Below are 23,850 nucleotides of genomic sequence, written 5' to 3'. Positions count from 1 at the left end.
GGGACAGGGCTCAGACCAGGACCAGGACTGGGGCTGGGACCAGTGCCGGTGTCGAGCTCTGCCCTCTGCTGACATGGCAGCGGTGATGGAGGGGAGCTGGGAGCCCTGGCAAGGCCTCCTTTCATTCCGATTGTAATTTCAGCTACTGCAATAGATCCAAATGGTAATGCAGAGGGTCATAAGAAAGCCTGAGGGATTAAAATCTGCCCTTGCAGGGCTTTACGAGCCATTGAAAGCTTTCATTGCACTTCAGTATGGCCTTCTGCATCGTGATTTGTCCTGCCCTCACCATTTGGGCTGACAATCTGATCTTTGCCTGGACGTTTTTTAAACTATAATAATAATAATAATAATAATGATGATGATGATGATGATGATGATGATGATGTTATCATTATCATCATTATTATTATCATTAACATTTCTTTTGAGGTAGAGGCTACACTATCTGGAGGACATGGGTTCAGCCTTTGCACTGTAACTGAACTATTAACCTGAGCTGCATGGAAACGCTACACCAAATAGCCATGCATTTGTTCAGCTGGTTCTGGCCCTTTTTAAAGCAAAAGTGGGGTAGTTTCTCAAGAAGAGATACAGCAGGGGGTCACAGAGGGCACCCGCCCCTCCGCTCCCGGGCCCTGACCTGAGGAGCACCATGGGGCCCTCTTGTTTCTCCTGTCCAACACATACACAAAGCTGCTGGAGGGACCTGTACCATTGCACGGTCGTGTCAGCGTGCAGCTCTGTGTTTCCATACAGTCTTTCCAGGCACAAAAAGTCTGAAGTGAAAACAAACAAACCCACCCTCCTGTGGACTGAAAGTCACAGCTCGCACTGTGCAGCTCAGCCCCTGGGACCGCTCCTCCTCCCACTGCTGCCACTGGAAGTTTTGTGGCTTCCACAAGTTGCTTCTCTTAAACGTCTGCTTCCCTTTCCATCAGCTCTGAGGCATCTGTATTTTTAATTATAAGCTCTTCTGGATGAGGACGATGTCTATCTACACACTTGCAGAGTGTTTAGCACAACAGCCCTGATCTCCTGCATTGCTTCTAAGACCTACAGTCATACACCACTAACAATAAATGCAGATTGATGAATATTTTACTCCACTGTCCCCAGCTGAATACAAAGCAGCTCAGAGCTTTGCCTCTCGTGACAGAAATCTTGCATAGCGTGAGCCCAAGCTATTTCTCAGACCACCTGCCTTTTCTTAACCATGTGTAGAATTGACTACTAGGAATCCCAATGCGTTTTATACGTTATTAATAAAGTTAACATTTCTATTAAATACTACTCCCTTCTGGGATTCTCACCCAACCTTCAGTGTAATAATCAAGAAAAAAACTTTCTGTCACATTATTAAATGTTCAGTTGCACCAGTATAGAAGACTCTGGTAGCATAATGCCATGTTGGCGTCTTTCCAGTGCGGGAAATTTTTTCCATAGATTTTTTTTTTCAAGTCATTTTATTGCAAAACAGTTGCTTTCTGTAATATCACAGATTTATCCAGAGTTTACAATGCAATCATTGCTCCTTGCTATTGGAAAAGATTTATTTAGCCAGTTTTGGCCTTCATTCCAAAAGGCTGAATGCCAAATCATTACAGTGTATCTGGTGTTCTGTTGTCAGAAAATATGATCTAGCATTAAGATACTATTCAGAGACTCTAAAAGCCAGAGAAAATAATTGTGGTAAATCAAAACCTCATAAATACTTTATAAAGTTGTTTTTAATGTCTGTCCTCATGTGTGACAAAAAAGTACCAGTTTACATGCAACAAAAATACATGAGTTTTGAGGCTTCATTTCCTATATCGTCTAAGTTTTAAAACAATATTAAAGTCTATCCCATATAGATACAAAAGTCAGGCTGTAGTTGTCACATTATATTTTCTGGTACTACTGCATTTTAATAAGCCAAAAGACAGCAAACCACTTTTCTAGACTTAACTCCAAATGACGTATTTTCTTCTCTTTTTTTAAGGCTAAGAAACACATATATGGCTCTGAAGCTGAGGCCACAACCGTGCAAGCACATACACACAGGCAATGCTCAATGTGGTTAAAGCAAAGCACATGCCAAAGACTTAGGAGCAGCTGGCCCCAAATTTTGGCCTCAACACACCATGTGAAATTGAACATATGCGTGGACTAAGTTTGACTCCCTTCAGATGCTTCTGAAACACAATAATATCTCACTGGGTAAGAAAGCTGTTCTGTCTTCCAAACTACCTATGCCAATAACTTTTTATTTCTCCACCAAAAAATGCAGAACAATTTTCCTGTGTAGCACATCAGTGTGACAGATAACAGTGACTGCCAGAAGCTTGGAGATGGCAGTATATCTGGGATGGATATTAAACTGAGTCTGTCTAGAGGCATGGGAAGCATGGGGGAGCAACAGGCAGGAGAATAAACTCAAGCAAAGATCATGTCCAGAACTTACTCTGTAAATATTCCACTTACTTATTTTTGGAGCACCAGAAATCTATCAATAATTTACCTTTTAAGGTTGTAAAATTACAAACCTGTGGTCCAGGGAGCCTGCTACCTCACATCATATTGTATACAAATTCAGAAGCAGCTAACCAATGCAATATGGAGAGGTGCTTTTTGAAAAGAGGAAACCACAGAGGCTGGGAGGGAACACTGGGTTGGGAGAAGGGGCTGAGCTTGGAGGTAGCACTCAGCCTGATCTGACTCAGTTGCCTCTCAGCAATTTAAACTGTGGCCATATTCCAAAGGAGGACAGAACTTATTTAATCACTGTTATGCATCACTGGTGGAAAAAACTGAAGGTAGTGAAATTCTGCCAAGCTCTGATGTTCATGGTAAGCTATAGAATAGCAGTTTCGTCCAGCTGGGGTTTTTTTGCTAGTGGGGAAGGAGACTGATGTATATGTTCTGAGGTGACCAATAATTTTATGGGCCTGACTCAAAGGAAACAGATTTTCATAAAAGAGGTGTTGAGCACTTTCTGAATATTAGGCAACTTTAACAATGTTTCATGTTGCATACTCAGAACCTGACAATATTCAGAGTCTTTAATCAATTTTGAAAATTCTGGACATCATATGGACCTGTTTCTGGTAAAAGTAGTGAAGGCATCTCACCAAGAAACCCAAACAGAGGAAGAGGTAATCTAGGGAGCACCGTATACAGAGTGTCTACTTACACCCTCCCATCAGAGCTTTTAATCCATCCTAATTCCTATTACATCAATGTGCTTTTTAAATAAGTCATCCCCTCTGCTGATTCTGCAATGACAGTCTCATTTTTAAAAATCTCCCAGAGGTAGTAAGCCTTAACAAATCTGAAATCAAACCCCAAAGTTCTAGAAGAGCTTGGTTTTGAGCTGGATATTCCAGTTTAGCAGACTGCAAGTATAATTATAAGTGGATTACTCCCAATTTACTAGGATTGTGGAATAAGCACTCTTCATTTGGACACTGCCTTCAACAGTCCTTAAACGCCCTCGCAGTTTGATGATAAGGTTGAAGTATAAAAGGAAACTCACTAGCAGTGAAAAAGGGAAAACAAGCAACATAGAAGAAACAAAGTTTACTCCAGTTAGTTTTGGCTTCTAAGAAATATAAATAAAGCTTTGTACCAACCACAATTATTTTTTACTGAAACATTCTAGTCAACATCTTACACTCACATAAATACATCCTTACAGTGAAAGCACACTGAAGTTTCATAGCAAAGCAGTCAAAATACACAACTTCTATTATCACCGTCTGAGCAATGTTAATTCAGTCCCCTTAAATATATACTTGACAATTACTGTCTTGCCCTAGGTGATCCCATACTGTATTTTCTTAGAGTCTTCATTTCATTGGGGATATTCTTAGTAAGCATCTAGTGAACATTCTTATCTATATAATTCAAGGTGTAACTTCACGTCACATTTTGGTACACAGCTCAGTCTTAAGAAAGAATCTATGTTGATTCTCTCAGATTTCACAATGGCATTAAGTTGTATAGTGTTTCAATCAGCTACAAATGAAGATAATACCCCTACAAATTCAGGGGAAATCACCAGCCACATTCTTATTCAGAAGTAAGAGAAATACAGCCATAGCTAGGAGCCGGCAGACCAATTTCACACATGTAGGATTGGGGTTTCTTTAAAAAGTCTTATCATAGCAAGTATTCTATGGATTTTAAAGCTACAGTTCCCCATTCATTTTAGCTACAGTTGTGAGCGTTGACTAGTTCTGCACCTTGGTCCTTCATAGCCTCTGCCATCAGACACCCAGAAAGCAAATAGCACACAGTTTCTGACTGCCTTTGAGAAGCCAGTTTCAATAGAGTCGCCTGGCACCACCTTCCGGGAAGCAGAGGTAGAAAGAGAACCCAGATCATCAGGGCACCATGGAGCTGCTGTACATGCAAGGTGTTCTTTCTACCTTCTGCAGTTCCTGACTCATTCAGCACATTTCCCAGCCTCTGCAACAAGCAAGAATGACTCCTGTTGCTACAAAATCCTGATTCACCCCTTAATGAATTCACCCTGTATGCTGAAATTTCCTCCCAATGAAATAGCAGATAAACATGTAAGCAAAGCCTTTTATAAGTAGGCATGCCAAAAGAATTCAGGTTATCTCTCTGTGTTCCATAGGAAATTCTGCAGTTAAATAATGTTGAACATGCCCCACAAATCTATAAAAAGAAAGAAAGATCTCCGAAGCTCATCTGTTTTTGTTAATTAAACTTCTAAAATTGTTTGTAGTTTTTAGTATTGTATTTAATTCAAAATTACAAGAGATATGAAAGCATTTCATTCTGAAAATGGGGAAGCAAAACCACCATGCAGCAGCATTAGAGCAACCTTTTCCTCTCCTGCCACCAAAGAAAATGTTTGAAATCAGCGGATATAACTATAAATTATCTGCAGCCTCAGTTCTGGTACAACCAACATTTTGAAAAGTTCAGCACCACAAAACTATATTTTATGTTGTTTATGTATATGTTATTTTCTCTTAAAAATGCAAATCAGAAAAAAAATCTGTCAGTTGGTATCATATTATCAACCTCATGATTAACAACAGGGTTGTAACACTGAGATCCTCTGCAGACTTTAGCCACTGGGAGTTAATGGAGGAGCTAACAGCCACAGGAGGATTTATGTTAGGGTTTCGTTTGCTGTCAGAGAAGAAACGGTGACGCCCAAGAACTCATGATCCATTCAAGGCCCTGGAAGAAAGTGTTCTCTCACAAAAAAACCAACTTCCTTTCCCTTAAGGCTTGATTCCTTCATCTTGCCACTTTGCCATGCTGCTCCATCCCTTCATCTCAGTCCTCTCCTTGACTCAGAGGTACCTCTGACATCCTACAAAGTTGTAGTGGAAGACAGGCAGTAGTCGTAAGTCTGAGCACAATGGCTGCAACCACTGTTTTTGATGGGGAGCAGAAATCGTGTATTATTCCAAAACACACCCTACTCTGTTGTCCCCACCAAAAGCAGACCTTGTGTCAAGTCTTGCTCATATTTACACTCATACATTTTCAGAGGGCATATAGTGAAAATACAGAGTTTAATTTATTCCAGTTTAGTACTTTTAGTAGCGTTTACACTAGGAATATTTTTAACATCACCATCACAATAGTTGCTAAAACTGAAACATTACCAAAATAAGTGAGATTTACCATTTTATTTTCCAGGAATGCAGGTTAGTTTTGAAAAACACGAATTATTGGAATCTAAAGAAGATACCATCCTACAGCTCAAGTTCCAAGCAGCAAAGTTTTCATAACACCCACATAAAGATCAAAGTATATTTTCGTAACTTCTATCTCTAACTTTTAGAAACTATAAGCAAAATTCATTAATTATTTTCCTTTTCCTCTTCTTTCATCTCCCGTTCAATGAGAAATCCTAGGATGAGTGGAGACTTTTACATTATTAGAGTCTGCAGTTATTCCATACTAGGTTGTGATTTCTTGCTGGTATCTTCAGAAAATGTAATTGCCTTGTGACTTTCCCTTAAAATACTATTTGACTTGAGAACTATTTTATGTTTATGAAGAATTAAGATCAAGTTCAATGAACCCACTTGTCGTGGCTTAACCCCAGCCGGCAACTAGGATCATGCAGCCACTTGCTTACTCCCCACCCCCGCCCCCGCAAAGTGGAATGGGGAGAAGAATCAGAAAAAATAAGGAAAACTTATGGGCTGAGATAAAGGCAGTTTAATAAGTAAAGCAAAAGCCATGGACACAAACAAAGCAAAACAAGGAATTCACTCACTGCTTCCCATCAGCAGGCAGGTGTTCACCCATCTCCAGGAAATCAGGGCTCCATCACTAGGAAAGCCATCTCCTGGTTACTTGGGAAGGCAAGCACCATAACTCCAAACGCCTCCCCGCCCTGTTCCTTCTTCTCCCCCCAGCTTTATATATTGAGCATGACGTCACAAGGCATGGAATATCCCTTTGGTAAATTGGGGTCAGTTGTCTCGGCTGTATTTCCTCCCAGCTTTTTGTGTGCTCCCAATCTACTCACTGACAGGGTGGTTTGAGGAGCACAAAAGGCCTTGAATGCTTAACAACCAAAAGCCTCAGTGTGCCATCAACACCACTCTCATCCCAAATCCAAAACACAGCACTACACTAGATGCCAGCAAGAAAGTCAACTCCATCCCAGCCGAAACCATGACACCACTATAGATAGAATATCTGCAACTGTATGTGAAGTTTTACTCCACTATACACTCTTTTATACAGCACACAGAGAGCAACTGGGCTCCAAGAGTAAAGGCAAATCTGTCTTTCACATCCCCTGTGAAAAAAATCCATTATTTATAAATATGAATACATTGCCAATTGTCAATGTCGAAGATATTTTTTCTACAGCTGTGAAAGCTTCTAGGTTTTGAAAATCTCTTTCCATGCCAAAACTTTAGGTGCCAAACCTTAGAAAACAATCCTAGTCTTGTCAATCTGCATACAAAACTCACAATTATATCATTCAGATTTTAGTTTTGAGGAAGCCTATGTACGCCCACGAGGATATCTGCTGTTCCTTAAACCACAGTCCTATCTAGGGCAACAACAAACACACTGTGCAAAAGTATCTTTAATTTCTGCCCTAAACTTATATAATGAGAAGCTTCATGTGGCCAGAATAGTGTCAGAATTGATTACACTTCGTTTCTACTTTAACTGCTTTTCATCCAATTTTCGTGTTTAAAACTCTCTTTCATGACAAATGTCTGTGTTCAGTGAATAATTTCATTTTTTATAAAGAATATTAGAAGAAACAGGAAAAAAACCCAACACCTCCCCGAAACAAGTATTGCCACGACGCATTGTAATAGCAATTTAACACTTTGGGAGGCAATAGGGAGAATATACACACCACTGAGATAACGCACAGTAAATAGATCTTCACTTGCCACAGTGCACCTGGCCCAAGGTTTTCAGGCAGCACCGTTTAATGCCTGCACCCATCCCCGCTCTACCTAAGAGGAGTGCTGTAACCAGGTATTCCAGCCCACAGAGGGGAATGCAGACACAATGACATTTGTCAATGAAATAATGCAAAACAGATCACATTTTAACATTTTATTTGCTCTACGCCACAGAAGGAAATAATAAGATAAGGACCAAATTGCAAATTCCCAGCTGAGGGAATTCCCAGTTTCTGTTGCAGTCATGCTTTTTGAGTTTTAAGTGTTTTGCAAAAGCTTACAGGAAATGCTGATGAAGATAAAAATTGCTTTTAGTTGTTAGTTATCAGTGAATACTTCACAAAGTGGGTGGATAGATGCAGAATGAAGGGAGAATAAAAAAGAAGGGGGAAAAGACATCTTCAATTAACTACCATATTTCTGATTTCATCTGGCAATATTTGAACAACTTCTGGACTTTTATGCAAGATGTGATAGGATTATTATTATGATGCTTTGAAATACTTAGTTTTGGTCAGGTTCTTAATTTTTAACCTCAGAAAAAAACCCCATCCTTCCCAACACAATGATTTCAATCCAGAAGAAAAATGAGTACTAACACAGTAGGTGGTCTTCCCACTGAATCACTATCAGTGCCTGCACCATCTGGGTTTTCCTTGGAGGCCTCCTATCCAAGAACTGACAAGACCCAACCTTACTTAATTTATGAGACAAGATCACAGCCAATGATGATATGAATGCAAGCACGTATAGTAACATTTGTGAGGTTTACAAATATTGTATGAAACAACTGGTGTATAAGTAGGCTTTTAGGGTCATTATAACACCTTTGTGGAACTCTGTGTCATGGCCTATTCAGTTTACACACTATTTTCCTGGGAAAAGTACCCAGTAAAGAAAATAAGATTTCATTTTTGTTGGAAAAAATACAAAAGCTTTACTACACATGGACTATGTTTTGAAACTCCAGTACGTGCCCAATTTTTTTTCTCCTGCAGAACATCCAAAGTCTGTAGTCAAGTGGTAGCAGAGTTGCCTACAAAAATTGAGTTAAATAATAAAACAGAGTTTATGCAGAAATTAAACAAAAATTTTGTGTCCAAAATCTTTATTTTATTAAGTAACTCAACTTGTAACTGCAATTTAATTTTGGTCTGTTTAGAATTTAAGAGAGAAAAATGTCTATCCATGTTTAAAGGACTCTGAAGAAGAAAACTATATTTTTTAAACCTTGAAACATTACATATAGAAGAACCTAAATTACAAACAGAAGTATATAGGTATAAAGAACTATAAATGATAACTGAGAGCCGCAAGCTTTTCAAGTCCCTGAACAGTACAGCTGAGTCACCAATATCCCGCATTACTCAGAAGGAAATTGATATATTTCATGATTAATAATTTCTTACCAATATCCCAAACTAGAAAGGTAGTGGAAAATCAAGTTCAGAAGTTCATATCCAGGTTTACTACAAACTGAGCTGAATTACAAGTCACTGTAGTTCCAACCTCCTACTCACTCATGATTTTTTCATGGTACCAAAAGTTTTTCTTCCTACCCTTTTATAGTTAGCAATTTGGCTACTTTCCCAAAGAAGCATTTTTCTACTAACCTAAATATTGCTCACTGGTTTCTTTTTTTTTTCTTCTTTGTTATTTTTTCATTTTAATTATTTTGATTTCTTTTCCTTTTTTTTAATAAAAAGATCCACTATGCAGACTTTCCCCGTTCCCTAGAATATGCAATAAAAAGACAAGAGATGAAACTTTGCAGCGAATATCCAGGAACAATGGGCAAATTTTCACTTAATTTCCTCTTAAAATCAGAAATATATCTGGCTTGTCTAGACAGATACACAGGATAAAAACTTTAGGCACCCAACTTAGTAGCACTAGCTCTGCATAAAGAGAGGATAGGAGAAAGGTTCTGTAGTATCTACAACTTCATGGTGAGAAGAGTTCCCAACAGCGGAACCAGGCCTCAGGCTGTGAGGAACAGCTGTAAGACCTACTAATTCAGTGGTGCTAAGGATGACATTGAAGACTGGACCTAAGAACTGGGAATCTACATGAGTAGCAGTGCCAGCTGCTCCTGGGCAGCTAATCTCAAGCATGCATTCTTGAAAGCAGCTGCCCAGTCAGCATGGGTTTATGAAAGGCTAACCTGATCTCCTTCTATGACAAGATGACTCACTTAGTGGATGAGGGAAACGCTGTGGATGTCGTTTACCTGGACTTTAGCAAAGTCCTTGACACCATTTCCCACAGCATTGTCCTGAAGAAACTGGCTGCTCGTGGCTTGGACAGGTGTACTCTTCACTGGCTAAAAATATGGCTGGATGCCTGGGCCCAAAGAGTTGTGATGAATGCATTTAAATCCAGTTGGTGGATAGTCAAAAGTGGTGTTCACCAGGGCTCAGTATTGGGGCCAGTTCTTTGTCAACAACCTAGACAAGGAGATCGAGTGCACCCTCAGTAAGCTTGCAGATGACACCAAGTTGGAGGGGTGAATGTAGACCTGCTTGAGGGTAAAGGCTCTACAGAGGGTTCTGGACAGGCTGGATCAATGGACCAAGGCCATTGGTACGATGTTCAACAAGGCCAAGTGTCGGGTCTCACACTTGGGTCACAACAACCCCACAAAATGCTATAGGTTTAGGGAAGAGTGACTGGAAAGCTTCCTGGTGGAAAAGGACCTGGGGGCATTGGTCAACAACTGGCTGAATATGAGCCAGCAGTGTGCCCAGGTGGCCAAGAAGGCCAACAGCATCCTGGTTTGTATCAGAAATAGTGTGGCCAGCAGGACTAGGCAAATGATTCTCCCCCTACACTTAGCGCTGGTGAGGCCGCACCTCAAATACTGTGTTCAGTTTTGGGCCCCTCACTACAAGAAAGACACTGAGATGCTAGACCACGTTCAAAGAAGAGCAGCAAAGCTGGTGAAGGGCCTAGAGCACAGGTCTTATGAGGAGCAGCTGAGGGAACTGGGGTTCTTTAGTCTGGAGAAAGGAGGCTGAGGGGAGACCTTATTGCTCTCTACAACTACCTGAAAGGAAGTTGTAGCAAGGTGGGGTTGGTCTCTTCTCCCAAGTAACAAACGATAAGACGAGAGGAAATGGCCTCAAGTTGCACTAGGGGAGGCTTAGATTGGATATTAGGAAAAATTTCTTCACTGAAAGGGTTATCAAGCATTGGAACAGGCTGCCCAGGGAAGTGGTTGAGTCACTGCTCCCGGAGGTATTTGAAAGACAGGTAGATGTGGTGCTTAGGGACATGGTTTAGTGGTGTTTCTGGCAGTGTTAGGTTGATGGTTGGACCTGACGATCTTAAAGTCCTTTTCCAACCTAAATGACTCTATGATTCTTTATACCTCAAGCTGCTCTGCATCCTGAAGGCAGAATATCTTATTACACTATCAAAGACTCTCAGTTTAGCTCGCATGTTGCATTGTTGTGAAAGCACAATTCTTACCTGCCTGCAGTATGCAGGGGCACTTCTACTGACAGCAATAGAAACAAAACAAATTTTTATGCTACAGTTATACAGTACTTAGGATCTACAAGAGCCTTCCGAGACTGTTAATGACTATTGCCTTCCCTTCTCCATGACAAGAACAACACAGCAAAACAGGTGACACCGTCCTTCAAGCAACTCGTTTCCTATAGGTGAAACCCTGCAGAACAGAACAAATGTCTATGAGAAGATGACAACGTGAGTAATGAACGCAACTCAGCCACACATACCCTCTCAACATATCTGGTGTTTCGCAAGGTCTGCTTTGTGTGTCTGAATCTTAGCCTTACAGACATATTTAAATTTGAGCTCTTATACACGATTTTTTGACCAGATCTAACTCATCCACTTTTCCTTATTACTGCCACAGATATTTGCCTCTTCTGTTACATGCTCAGTTATTTACAAAACTGTTTTCAATGACTTGGTCTGTTCAATGGTTTGTCCTGTTTCAAATCTTGCAGTCTATCACAAATCCTGAATAGCCTTTTTTTTTTTAATTCTTAAAAGGTTATTAAGAATTCAGATATGTATTGGTTTAGGTAAGGGGGCAGAAAAGTACATACGGAGTCCCAGACAAGCAAAAGTCCATAGGCTCATTGCTAGCAGATGTCACTGGACATTTTGTTTCTGACTGACACAGGCAATGCACAAAATGCAAGTTCAACATAAGAATCAAGTAAAGGGCAATAGTATAGGCTAAGTATCATTTAAAAGAAATAAATTACGCACTGTTAGTGCTAAAACACCTTTTATTTTAAAATCATCTTAATTTATAGAAACAAAATCCATCTTTAGGATATTATTTCTGTGTATTCATACAAGATAGCAGATAAGATCTCCAACTGAAGTTATGTCTTCTTACAAAGGTACTGTGACCTGCATTGGGATAGAATGCACAGGTCTGCTTCTCTCAAATATTTTCTTTAGTTAGAATTAATAATCAAATATAAATTGTCTAGCCATTTTGAAGTCAACAAGACTTGCAAACACACAACTAAAGTTAGTCATACATTTGCAGGAAGAGATCTGAGCAGGAAGGCTGTTCTGTCATTCAGAGAGGAAAGCAACAGATAAATACGGTGTTCGCCTTTTCATTTGCAGGTACACAACAAGGTAAGGAAAGAGCATTTTGAAAAACACAGGGTTGTTTTAACATGAAAGTCGAATGAGCTCCCCTCACTGAAAATACCTCTATGCATTATGGGTATCATATCTATGTTGCCGAGAGAGTTGCATTATGTAAATGCATATTCCTTCCTTTTGCTTTAGTCCCAGACTGATTCAGACATATGGTTTGCAGAATTCTTGCAACTGTCTCATTTTTGGCACTTCAAATACAGGAAGCAATATGTTATTTGTATATTCTGTTAGGGACTAATACAATACAAAGCCCACTGAAACAGCTCAACTTTGGATCATACCCTTCAATTCTCTCCTGACTAGTCTACATTGTTTCCTGAAAAAGCATCACTTAGATTTTTTTTTGTAAAGGTAGTTTGACAGCTGCTCTACTGGTTATTACGAGTCTTAAGGCTTTTCCTGCGTTGTTCTGCATTTACCCTGCGATTTTTTTCCATCGCCTCTGTGCTAGGCTCCAGACCTGATCTCAGTGAAGACAACAGGAATCTTTCCATTACTTCATGACAACCGGTTTAGATTGGAAACCAAGTCTGCCCTCCGGGGTGAAAAATGAATTGCATGACTTCCAACTAGAGAGGCTCCAGTCCGCATCAGGACACTTGACTATCCCACCACACCCTAGTTTCTGCATACTTGTAGGAAAGCTACAGATTTGCTGTGTCAGCATGTTAGGCAGCAGTGCTTGTAAAGACAAGACATAAAAAATGTTTTTCTGATTCAGTGTCAACAATGCTTATATGTCATTTCCAGTTACATTTTTGTTCTAATATGGCTTAAATTACTGTCATTTAATCACAATTTTATTTTTACTCTCCTTGCATTTCAGTCCCAGTGAAGTCGCGTTTTTAAAAATCGGACTGATCACAGAGAGTACAATGATACAAAATATTACACCTTACTCTTTTTAAGCAGTGCACATTGGTCATTTATTTACCCTTTGTAAAAGGACACTTTTTTTTCAGTTGTGTCTTCCAAGATCTACAGTAAGGTCTTTTCTTCTAGGAAGAAAACAGGTTAATAAATAATCCAAAGTCTGAGGTTTATTGGCCTTTTTTGTCATTCACCTCCAGTGGGAATTATAGCAAGGAACAGTTGCCCTTGTTAACCTGCAAACATTTTTCACTCAGTTAGGTCATTGCCTCTGGCTCAAGGGTCCAATTTTCCTTTCATTCATTAAGCACATTGGGAAGCGGAGTTCCTAACCCTTTCCAGTCTAAATGTGGAACAATCACATCCCCTCACAATCAAGTGCCAATGCGCTGGGACCTTTACGTTTCACTGTGATCTCTCAGTGACGCAAGTTTTTAACAATTGAAGGATATTAAGTCAAAAAGTTGTTTTCTAATTGGAGGAGCTCAGGGGATTTCAAATAATGAACTCTTATAAACTGGAAGCTGGTACATGTGCCTTTCCAATTATTTTTGTTTAAAATCAGGCAAGAGGGCACTGCTAATCTCAGAAAGCAGATTCCAGAAGTTCTGCCTAGGAATTAAGGCCACGAAGCATAACAGTTGAACAGGCATAAACCATTACTGCTTTGGGGGGATGAAATGACATAGTTTCATATGTCATTTTACCGGATGGTGTAATAGCTAAACAATGTAATTCCAGTTTTAAAAAGTGTATTTGCTATAGCTAATTCACTTATTCCTTTTGAAGCATTCAGAAAGACAGAAGGGAGAATGAATGTTTCCTATTGGTAAAAGACTTTGCTACAGAGAGTCTCTGGATGCAGAGATGGATGAATAATGGATGCAGTCTGGTAATTAAGAGCTAAACACTTGAGTTCTATATAAATAGACCTCTCTACATACATCATTGGCTGTGCCAAAGTACAATAAAAATCTGATCTCTATAGAAGCTAGCAGCAGTGTTTAAACAGGGCCCACTTTATAAGATAAGGAGAAAAATCACTAATACTTTACAGCAGTATAATTGGAGATCTTGTGAAGTAGAATGCTTTACAATGGGACCAAAATAACTAAAAGGCTAACCTCTGTAAAATTGCTCAGAAGAGGCTTTGGGATATGGCAAAGGAGAAGAGAACCGAGTGAGAGGAATGTGGAATATGGAAAAGAAGAGCTTGAATTTCACATCTTCATCTGATTTCTACTCCCCCTGAGTGGTCGGGGAAAAGTACAAGAAGGATTTCTCAGGAGCTGTATGTAATGATTTCGTGGCATAGTGTGGAGGGGTAAACTAGAAGAGAAATGCAGTTAGGACATGAGATAAGCACAGTATGAACCAGAATCTTGGCAATGGAGGACAAAGGGAAAGGGATGCAGACTGAAGACTGAGCAGAGGGAAACAATACACAGGGTTCTGGATGTGTGGGATGCATGTAAATAACAACTCAGCTGCACACAGAGGGAGAGAAAGGTTGACTTTAACATTGGCGTTAAACAGAAAAAAAGAAAAGAGCTGATGGTCAGAGGCTGGCAGAAGAAAAGCTGCTGTGGATTTTCATCTTGAAAATATTGAGCTTATTGTGGTCTGTATAAACATTCCCAGAAAAGTTAGCAGACATGTCAGGGGAAGCAGAATATTGTTCAGTGGGGAGAGATGGAAAGGGAAATTTGGGAATTATGTCTTGGCCAATTGTTGAAGAAATTGGAACGAAGTCAAATTTTCAGGGAGGTTCCCAAAGAGAGGGAAAAGCAAAACTGATGCTTTTCAAAAACACACACATCCAGCTTCCTTGTTACTTGTACAACTTGTGTGTCAAATGTCAACATTTTGTTATTTCTAAAAAAGGAGGGAAGAAATATGTTTTGTTTGAACCATGTGACTGCCTACATGAAGATAGCAGAAGTGAAGGCTTCAGCTAGAGAGTGTAGAGTAATTAGACATACACATTTTGGGGTTTTTCCTGAATAAGTCACCAGTGCAGTCAGGCTGTTTAGCACTTCTTACACTCTCAAAGGCTCAGATCTAAGTTAGGCAGGAGACTGGTCAGCAAGAGAGTAAGTCAAAAAAATTCACAAGCCATTTTTTTCTTCAGTTGGGATTTGCCAAAATTAAATTCTTAAAGTGTATATGCATAAGTACATTCAAGTATATATGCAGAGAGAGAGAGTGATCTATCTATATCAGTATAGTTATAGAGATATAATTCACATCTGTTGATATTGTGCCATATACCAGCCAGATTCTGGAGCAGGCCGTGGTCTCCTGTTCAACTGTGTTTGCATCCAGCCCAGCAGAAGCATCCCCAGGTGAACTGGGAGCCGGAAGGAGTAGCTGGAGGATCCTCACTCCCACGCTCCCTGTCCCTTAGGGTCCAGGGCCGGCAGACTTCCCTACGAGCTGGAGCTTCCTAAGGCTTCCAGGCTACTACTGACTCCAGAACAACTTCTTTTTCTTTTTTTTTTCTTTTTTTTTTTATTCCAAGCAAACACGAAAGCCTTTTCCATATTGGAATGAAAACAAAGCTGCTCAAATTTGTATGTGTGTGGCAGATTTATGCTGGAGGAATTCAACTGTCTCTCACATGGTGGTTATTACAAAAGCCTGGGACATCAGAGGTTCAAATTCTTGGTTTGATATAAAGAATAGTTCTTCATCCATACAACAACAAAAAAAGCTGAATGGGACCTATCTCTTTTTCTCTAACCTGGCCAACAAGTATTTTTTCTCTTCCCAAAAGCAACCAAACAAACCTGAAAAGCTTCCATTTTGACAAAACACCATATTCTTTCGAAACTCCAGGGCAGTGAAGCTTTTTTGACTTCTCCACTCAAAGCTCTTTAGAGTATTTGAAGGACACCATGAAGCCAATGCCATTTTCCAAAGTGCTCCCTCTGAGTATGGACTTCAAGTAAAGCTGTCTGAAGATGAGCACACTATTTCAAAAAGAATGTCTAAATTCAGTTTTGTGTGAATGAAATTAAATTCTAAAATAACCAAATACTCTGTGAAATGGGATTGCTACTTTCCGCCCAGTTCTAGTCATACACACAGGTGTTACTGGAAGCTCAAGGGTCTTGGCTAGAGGATAAACTGAATGATAGAGAAAGAATGATGTTGCTGTTAGTTCTCATCCCAAAACCTTTAATGCTGTTGCTGCAGATTACACACTTTCAATGTCAGCAGTTACTGTAATTTTACTGCAAGTCTGCTGCTATTTGGTGGTGTTCCTAAAAGGCCAACTTCTGGAATCTTGCAAAGATACATGAATTTAAGTGCAATTTTCCCCTTTAAAATAGATTTAGGTTTGTATTGGCTGCAGGGGAAAGTTTTAAATTATGAGTCAAAATGCTCAACCATCACAGAGCAGATGGAAAGACCCTTCTCTTCAATACATTATTATATTTTTTTTAAGTTCATGAATTTTAAAGCAGTTTGCTGAATTTCTGGAGCTCAATTCATAATGTTTGAGTGCTCAGGTTTGGCAATACTTGATTTTTTTCTTTGCCCACACACAAGCCGATGCAAGCAAGTCATGAAAAAGGGCTGAATACGTCTAGTTATAAGGCTCTGCCAAACCCTTGTTTGCTGACAAGAGAAACATTTTGGAAAGGCCTGAGAAGCACTGAAAATCTTTTTGCCAGCTATAAAAAAAAAAATCCAAGTTGCACCTCTGTATTCAAGGCCACACAGACTGAAATAATTTCTGAAATGGAGATTACACATAAAAGAATGTCCTCATATATATTTGTTAAAGCACTGAAATCCAAATGTAGTGCTGATTCTTTACATTATAAGTCAATGTTACGAGACAAACTTTAATTCTGTGAGTGTATATGGTAATAACAACAGATTGTACTAGTCTGTTCAGGAAGAAACACTTGTAGGTTAACTTCTTGATCGCATTGAGAAATTATTTAAGAAACACTGTAAAAGCTGTTTACACTTTTCATGTATTATATATAAATATTTGTTTATGGAGCAACTGTGTGGTGCTTTGCCTTTGTCAGCAACTGGAAATTGTTACTAATAACTACATTCAGGGTTATAAATGCCATAACCCCTATCTGACTCCATGCAGTACTTTCCAAGAAATTGCAAAGTGAGAACTCTGGCCTGGGCTTCAAGGAAAAGTTATGCTGAGATACACAAAAGTGTTCTGTGAGAAACTTGTTAAGTGCTTTCCATGCTCCCCCTTACCCCCGTCTCCAAAGCCATGCAGAGGACATAGCCTTACACAAAGGTGTGTTTACAATGTCAGTTAGACAGAAGTTTAAGCCCATTCTTAAAATCAGACCTAACCCCTACCATACACTATAATATCACATCATTCTTCTCTTCTCTGTCATCCAGTTCAAATTTCTCCCTTCTCTAAGGACGTAAGTCCCTGGTCTTACCAGCTCTGTAGGCACCACTGTCATTCTAAACACGCTTACTAGCCCCAAACTTTATCCTCCCCTTACATTTCCATGTTTGACTCTCAGTTCACTGCAATGAATGTTTAATCCCAATTAATACATGTCACACAACCAAGAGCAGAGAGCCTGAAGTGTGTGTTTGAGACATGTTAGCAATCAGATCAAGATTTAAGGGTGAGCCAAAATGGAGCATAATCAGAAAAATTCCTTTCTCATATTCCAGATAACAATATCAGACGTTGGCCAGCTATTTGGGTATAACACAAAGGCTTAAAGTATTAGCATTTTTGTATTATTTTAAGGCATCAGAACTTACTGCATTAGCTTGCCAGGTGAAAGATCAGTGGTATACAGAAACCTTATGCAGCAGGATAGACAAATGAGCTCAGGAAAGCATTCTGGGCATTCTGTTGTATGGTAAGGCTCCGCTCTCCTCCTTCAATGAGCACAATTCCCAGATTCCAAAAGTTATCCCAGAGAAATTAATACAGTATTTGGCCCATTGTTAGCATACTATGCTTAGCAATCTCTAGCATAGAACAATACCCAGTGGATTTTGTGGGTTCAGCTTTCTACAAAACTATTTCTTTCCTTCGTACAAAAAAGGACAAAAAAGAAGAAAACATGCAGGCATGGGAAAGTAAGTTAGGCAGGAAATAAGACTGTATTCACATTTGTTATCCAGAAGAAAAGTACATTTGAAAAAAAAATACATATTTAAAAAGCTGAGCATTTTAGCTTAATTTTAATTAATATTTATTCAGAGTCCTGTGGGAAAGAAGAATGAGTGCCATATAACGTATTTGATGCTGGAAAGCCCTGAATATCCACAAACTCACGTTGATTAAAGTAGGAGCTGGAAACATGGGAACTGAAGGTCCTGTTCTATATTTTTAAGTGTAATCTAGGCCACAGATTGATAATAGTTAAGTAAAGCATTAGGGAATTTGTATCATGTAAGAATTCCTAGGAGCGGAATCCTGTGCAAAGAGTTACATTTAAAGCTCTGGAAGAGATGAACCCCATCTGCTTTAACTGATTGTGTGTGGTCAGTATGCTTAAAGTCATCTCTTTTATACCAATTTTGTTGTAAATTATATTTTTCTAGTTCACATCTACAGGACCGATAAATGCAAATGCAAGGATTATAGTAGACATGTCTCAGTTAATCTTATCTGTCATCAGAAAAGCAGTTTTGGAGTAGTTCTATGTTAAATGACATCACTTAGAAAATTCAAGAAACAAAAGGCAGTTCATAGATTTTGGGTGCAATGTAAGTCAATCCATTGATTTTGTGCTTGTTAAACTTCACAGGAACAAAGAGTGGTCAGATGAAGTCCTCATAAATCAATAAAAAAAACAAATGACATATGAACTGACTATATATGAGAATAAAAGAAAAAAATCACTACTGTTAGACTTATTCATATTTCTTGTTCCTTTCTCGTTCATAGGTGATTCTCAGTTTCTTATTAGTAGGTAAATTGAGTCCAAGAACTTTAGAAAATCCTTGAATGACAAATGAGTCAGGCTTTTCCTCTCCACCTTTTAATTCCCTAAAAGATTTCTCACTCTAGTTTCAGAAATCCCATCTGCTGTCCACTATCACCAAAGAAAACGGGGAGAAATTCTTCATGGTCACTCCTGCCCTATGTTCTGAAGGCTTCCCTTCAGAACAGAGGTTGTCTTCAACAGTAAGCATCATCCCTATTGGCAAAACTCTCCCATTGTTAAAATCCTACCTGCAACACCACATGTCACATTTCTCTTAAGAATCATCACTGTCATCCCTCAAGATCCTTTTATTCTTTACATTGCATCACATCGGAGGGCACTGCCCAGTGCTGGCTGTGGTTTGGAGAATCAGTACCACACACTGGAGCTCTGGCTTGAATTTCCAGAATTCAGTCTGGTCTACAAAGTCAGGTGCTGACAATGTACAAAACAGTCTCTGTTCTTTTTGCACAATCTAAAGTGTGCAACGAGATTAAATACTATGACTTGATCTAATAAAGTGGAGGAAGAGTGCCATCCACACACACTCCAAACACATCATTATATTTCTGGGCAGTCTACACAGCAGACTCTCTGGCTGGGAGAGGTTACAGCACAGATTCTACTACGCTGTTCATGAAAAGACTGCAACTGAGAAAAAGAGCTTTCTTTGCACATATATCAGAACGTGTATGTATATAGCTGCAAGGAAAGGAAGAACTGTTCCAGTGAAGATCTACTTTATCAAACCGTGGCAGTGCTGACAAGGTATTACTAAAACACTGTGTTTAGTTCTATGAGCACAGGCAATTGTTGATGCTTAGTTGGAAATATTTTGGTTTTTCTAATATGGGTTTGTCAGTAGGAGGGTGGAGCTATAAAGTTCAAAATATTTCCTGAAACACTTGAAAGTTTTTAAAAATGAAAAGCATTTTCAGTGAGTAGGAAAATATTTGATACATATTTCCATTAAAACAGTCTTCAGCTTTGAAAACAACATAATTATCATCCTACAGGCCCATTTTCCAAGCCTTTATCAGAATGAAAGGGTAGAGATAGCGAGTTTATTTTTCTTGTTGCTCAGAATTAAGCTCTCCACCTAATTCTGGACAAGTGGGAGAGAAGAATTTTGCAAATCCAATTTCCTTCAAGTAGGGGAAAGAAAAACAAAAGGGAAAAAAAAAGAAAGAAAGAAAAAAAGCAGTTCCAAATCTTTTTTATGTATGACCTACCGAACTCTAAATAAATTGTATTAGTCATCCTGGCTGTCAGATATTTTCTCTGTTTCAGAGAGAAGATGCATCCCTCATGTAAACCAGCCTAACTCACTTGCAGTGAGCCTGCAAAATCACCTTTATCCTTTCCTGGACCGGATGTTTAATTAACTCCTAACTTTTGAATATTTTCTGAACTCACCTAGAATGCATATTGAAGACAAGCCACCAAATGCCTATCTATCTGAAAGGTAATGCCTATCTTGAAAGGTAATTAGGTTTTGAATTCGTACAAAGTGTATACTTACCAGGTTTTCCAATATCAGCTGCTTCAGAATTCCTCTCAAAAAATTTTTTTTATTGCTTTGATTCATATCATTCCAAAGGCCTGCATTTTTCCTTATTCTATTTCCCTTTCCAGCAGCTGTTAGCTACCTTTGATCTGGGAACATAACTTGATAGACTAGGTTGCTGTGTTCTGGTTCCTCTCTCCCAGTACCAGAGGGGTCAGCCATCCACATGTGCTTACTTTTTAAATGCCCAAAGGTAAATAGCCATAATTTTGACAGTCTCTTCTTGTGTTATCTTTCTACTCTCCAACCATTGGTAAAGCTTTTAGATAACATTCTTAAAATCAAGGAACATTTTCCCATTGATGTAACAATGCCCAGAATTTTCTAAATTACTATCACTGTCTGTATTTCACACTAAGTGTCCAGATCTTCTTGAAGACAGAAGAGAGAGAAAGAGAATTTTTAAGCTGAAATCCTGATTTGTGAGTATAGATTTTATCCTCTGTCAACAATGACCACAAATGTACAGCGAAAAGAGCATGAGTGTCAAACTTCAGTGTGACAGTCTTACAGTGCTGTCCTTTGGGATCAATCAATCAATCAGTCAATCCCTACTGTGAAACACCTGAAGAACAGGTGCCAAGTTTCTGCTCTTTGGAGCTTTCCTGTCCTGATCACATCTCCCTTTTTCTTTCCTTTCTTTGCTGGGCTAAAACTGAAGTTACCCTTTCTCATTCCTATCCAGTTGCCTTTTGTACAATATATTTATTTCTTGTCTTTTGTGTTTGCATAAGAATCTCGTAGCACTCAAGTACACACGCTGAAAAATAAAGATTAATCACATAAACTGAAAACTCGGAAGAAAAGAATCAACTGAGCTGAAAATGTTTAAAGTCCTTCAAGGGTTTAAAAGGTTACAAACTGAAAGGACAAGGGTTTCTGGAAGCAGACTTATGAGTAAACAACCTCACCATGACCTCATGCTCATATAAGGAGTGAAGAGGAGGAGATGGACCCGTTAGGCAGGAAGTTACAAGAAATCTGCTGAGCTAAAAACCAGCAGAGAAAATAATATATGAAGGTCTGCAGTTGAATCTGAAGAGGAGGAATCTCCAAGGACTAACTGGAGAGAAGAAACTACATTACAACATTTTCCTGGCCTATAAGCCTAAGTTAGGAAGTAAGTGAAGCCCAGACCCAGTGCCAGATCACCGGGATTCACTGAAGCTTACTGCGTGCCAGAACATCCTCCAAATTGAACAAGAGGGAACAGAGACAACAATGACCCTTTTTTTCATAATCTTTCTTAACTAGGAGCTGTAAAGCAGCAAGACCTAGGGACTGACCTGGAGATGGTCCACATGAATCTGCTGAGCTGTCCACAGGAAGAAAACTCCCAGAACAATGCACAAGAGGGCTGAGACAGAAGGGATTTGGATGGCTATCTAAACGTAGAGAAAAAGGTTCATCTCTCCTACCAGACAGGATACTCAGTTAATGTTTGAAAGGAATTTCTGCAAACTGACCTTACTATTTTTCTAGGGTGAGAAAACACGCCAGGTACCTAACAAGCAAAGAGACAATACCAGTTCAAAGAGCATCTGACCTTAATATAACATGACACCAGAAGCAATGACTATAGAGAGAAACGACTGGAATGGCAATCTGTACCTATTTATATTCAACTTAACTGGGAAAGGGGGCCAAAGACATACTGAGGAAATGTGGTTAACTGAGAAAGCACTATGCTAAAGACAAAAGAAAGTATGGGAGCCAGGTTAAGAAAGAATAGGAGCTAGAAATGAGTAAAAAGCCTACAAGAAAAAAAAGCAAAACAAAACAAAACAAAACAAAAACCAAACCTGTTGTTGCAAGAAATCAAAAGGTGTTTATTTTAGAGAAAAAGCAAGAAGCCAGGGAATGGAGATCCAGTAACAAATCCAGTTACTCTTTTAGGACGCAGAGTCCCATGATGTATGAACTTGTAAATAATTAATATAACTAAATAAACTCAGCCTCCTCAGAGTAATGGATTGTTTTCATATGGTGATCTAGACATGTAAAGGTACCTGTATCATGTTCTGCCCAGAGTAATGCATGGGTTAAGTCATCCATTCCTTCACAGTTTCAGACAATTGCCCAGCAGGAGTTATACTGGAGGGAGCTCATCCAAAATACACGCCATGCTATATACGCCTGTGCTTTCCAGGATAGAAAAAACCCACTTTGCTACATCATCATGTAATTTAAAGTTGGGGGGGGATTGGGGGGGTGGGAAATGGAACTGACAGAAGATAGTGTGGGATCATACAGTCATTTCACGCCGCATACCTTATCCTACCAACTTAGGATTCTGTCCTCCTCCCTGATATTTCCAGAGTGAGTAGAGAGGGACAGGCAGTTGCCAGGCAGTTTTTCAGAAGTGGTCTCCAGGTGAGCCTGTGTCCTCCACTGAGCATGTGTAAGGAGTTTGGAAAGGCTAGTCTTCCAGGCTGGGTGCTTCAGTTGAGTACCCAAACTCCGTCAGCATAGCTATCCCCAAAAGATCCCTTATCCCGGTGGTTCAGAGACTAAGGTAAGACAAGGCTTCAGGAGTCAACTCTCTATATAAACTAATTCCTCCAACTCTAGTCTGTACTTTATAGTATAACTTTGAGGAAGGTTCCTATACTTAGAGACTACATAAGGTCAGCATTTATGTCCTGCAAATGAGTCCCTTAAAAATTCTCCTGTGCTCTTGAATCAGTTTATAGAAATATTTGTTCCACATGAACATTTGCCTCACCACACTTGTCCCAGCTTGTTATATATTTCTTTGTTCAAAGGCTTGGCTTCTCATTTCACAGCAATCGTTAATATAAAATATAAATATAAAAGCTACAGGGTGTATGATGTATAATTGCTTCCCATTCTTGAACTGCCAGGTTTCTCCCCCCACACATAGTCATGGCACTCATTTAACAAAGAGATAAAGAGAGAAATCATCTTCCTGGAACATTGTAAATGTCACTGAAGACAGTCAGCGAGACAGGAGGGCCACTATGAGATAAGAGTGGAAATAATAACCTCACAGAGGAGAAGCACATGGAAGCTGAAGGACGGACTTTCATAGGAGCAAGTTCAGTGAAGCTAACCAGGGTGTGAGTGGGTGAGCAGGCAGGTACAGCATATAAAGGCAGTAGTGTGTGTGTACACATACACATGCGTTTGTTTATTGTAGGTGAAGGAACAGAGTGAATTCAAAGCCCTATAACTCAAAATAAAATGAGCCGAATTCATAACACGTATTTGTGTGGCAGCCTTTACTGCACATGTCATATCTGCAGTAATCTGGGGTCCAGATGGCTGGATAATGAGAGCCCACTGGCCTGTCCTGGACGAGGTTCCCAAGTCTCTTCTCACACATGTTGACTTGGGGAGCTGCAGCTGCTGTGCCAGTAGGCACACCACAGCA

At 39.5% G+C, this 23,850-nt stretch overlaps 1 long non-coding RNA gene across 2 annotated transcripts in view; it reads left to right on the top strand.

Moving 5' to 3' along the window:
• The window catches only part of LOC128905427 (uncharacterized), a 49,397-nt gene extending 32,151 nt beyond the window's left edge, over positions 1–17,246 (top strand). Inside the window, exons 6-8 of one of the 2 annotated variants that reach the window (XR_008464870.1) lie at positions 1,985–2,202; positions 11,028–11,126; positions 11,950–17,246. This is a non-coding gene — a long non-coding RNA (uncharacterized LOC128905427). Of the gene's footprint in view, positions 1–1,984; positions 2,203–11,027 lie in introns of both variants that reach the window. The other variant, XR_008464869.1, reaches the window with a different exon arrangement.
• The last annotated feature ends 6,604 nt before the right edge of the window (positions 17,247–23,850 follow it).

Source organism: Rissa tridactyla, chromosome 2 (genome assembly GCF_028500815.1).
Source record: "Rissa tridactyla isolate bRisTri1 chromosome 2, bRisTri1.patW.cur.20221130, whole genome shotgun sequence".
NCBI lineage: Eukaryota > Metazoa > Chordata > Aves > Charadriiformes > Laridae > Rissa > Rissa tridactyla.
This window is presented reverse-complemented; position numbering and strand designations above follow the sequence as displayed.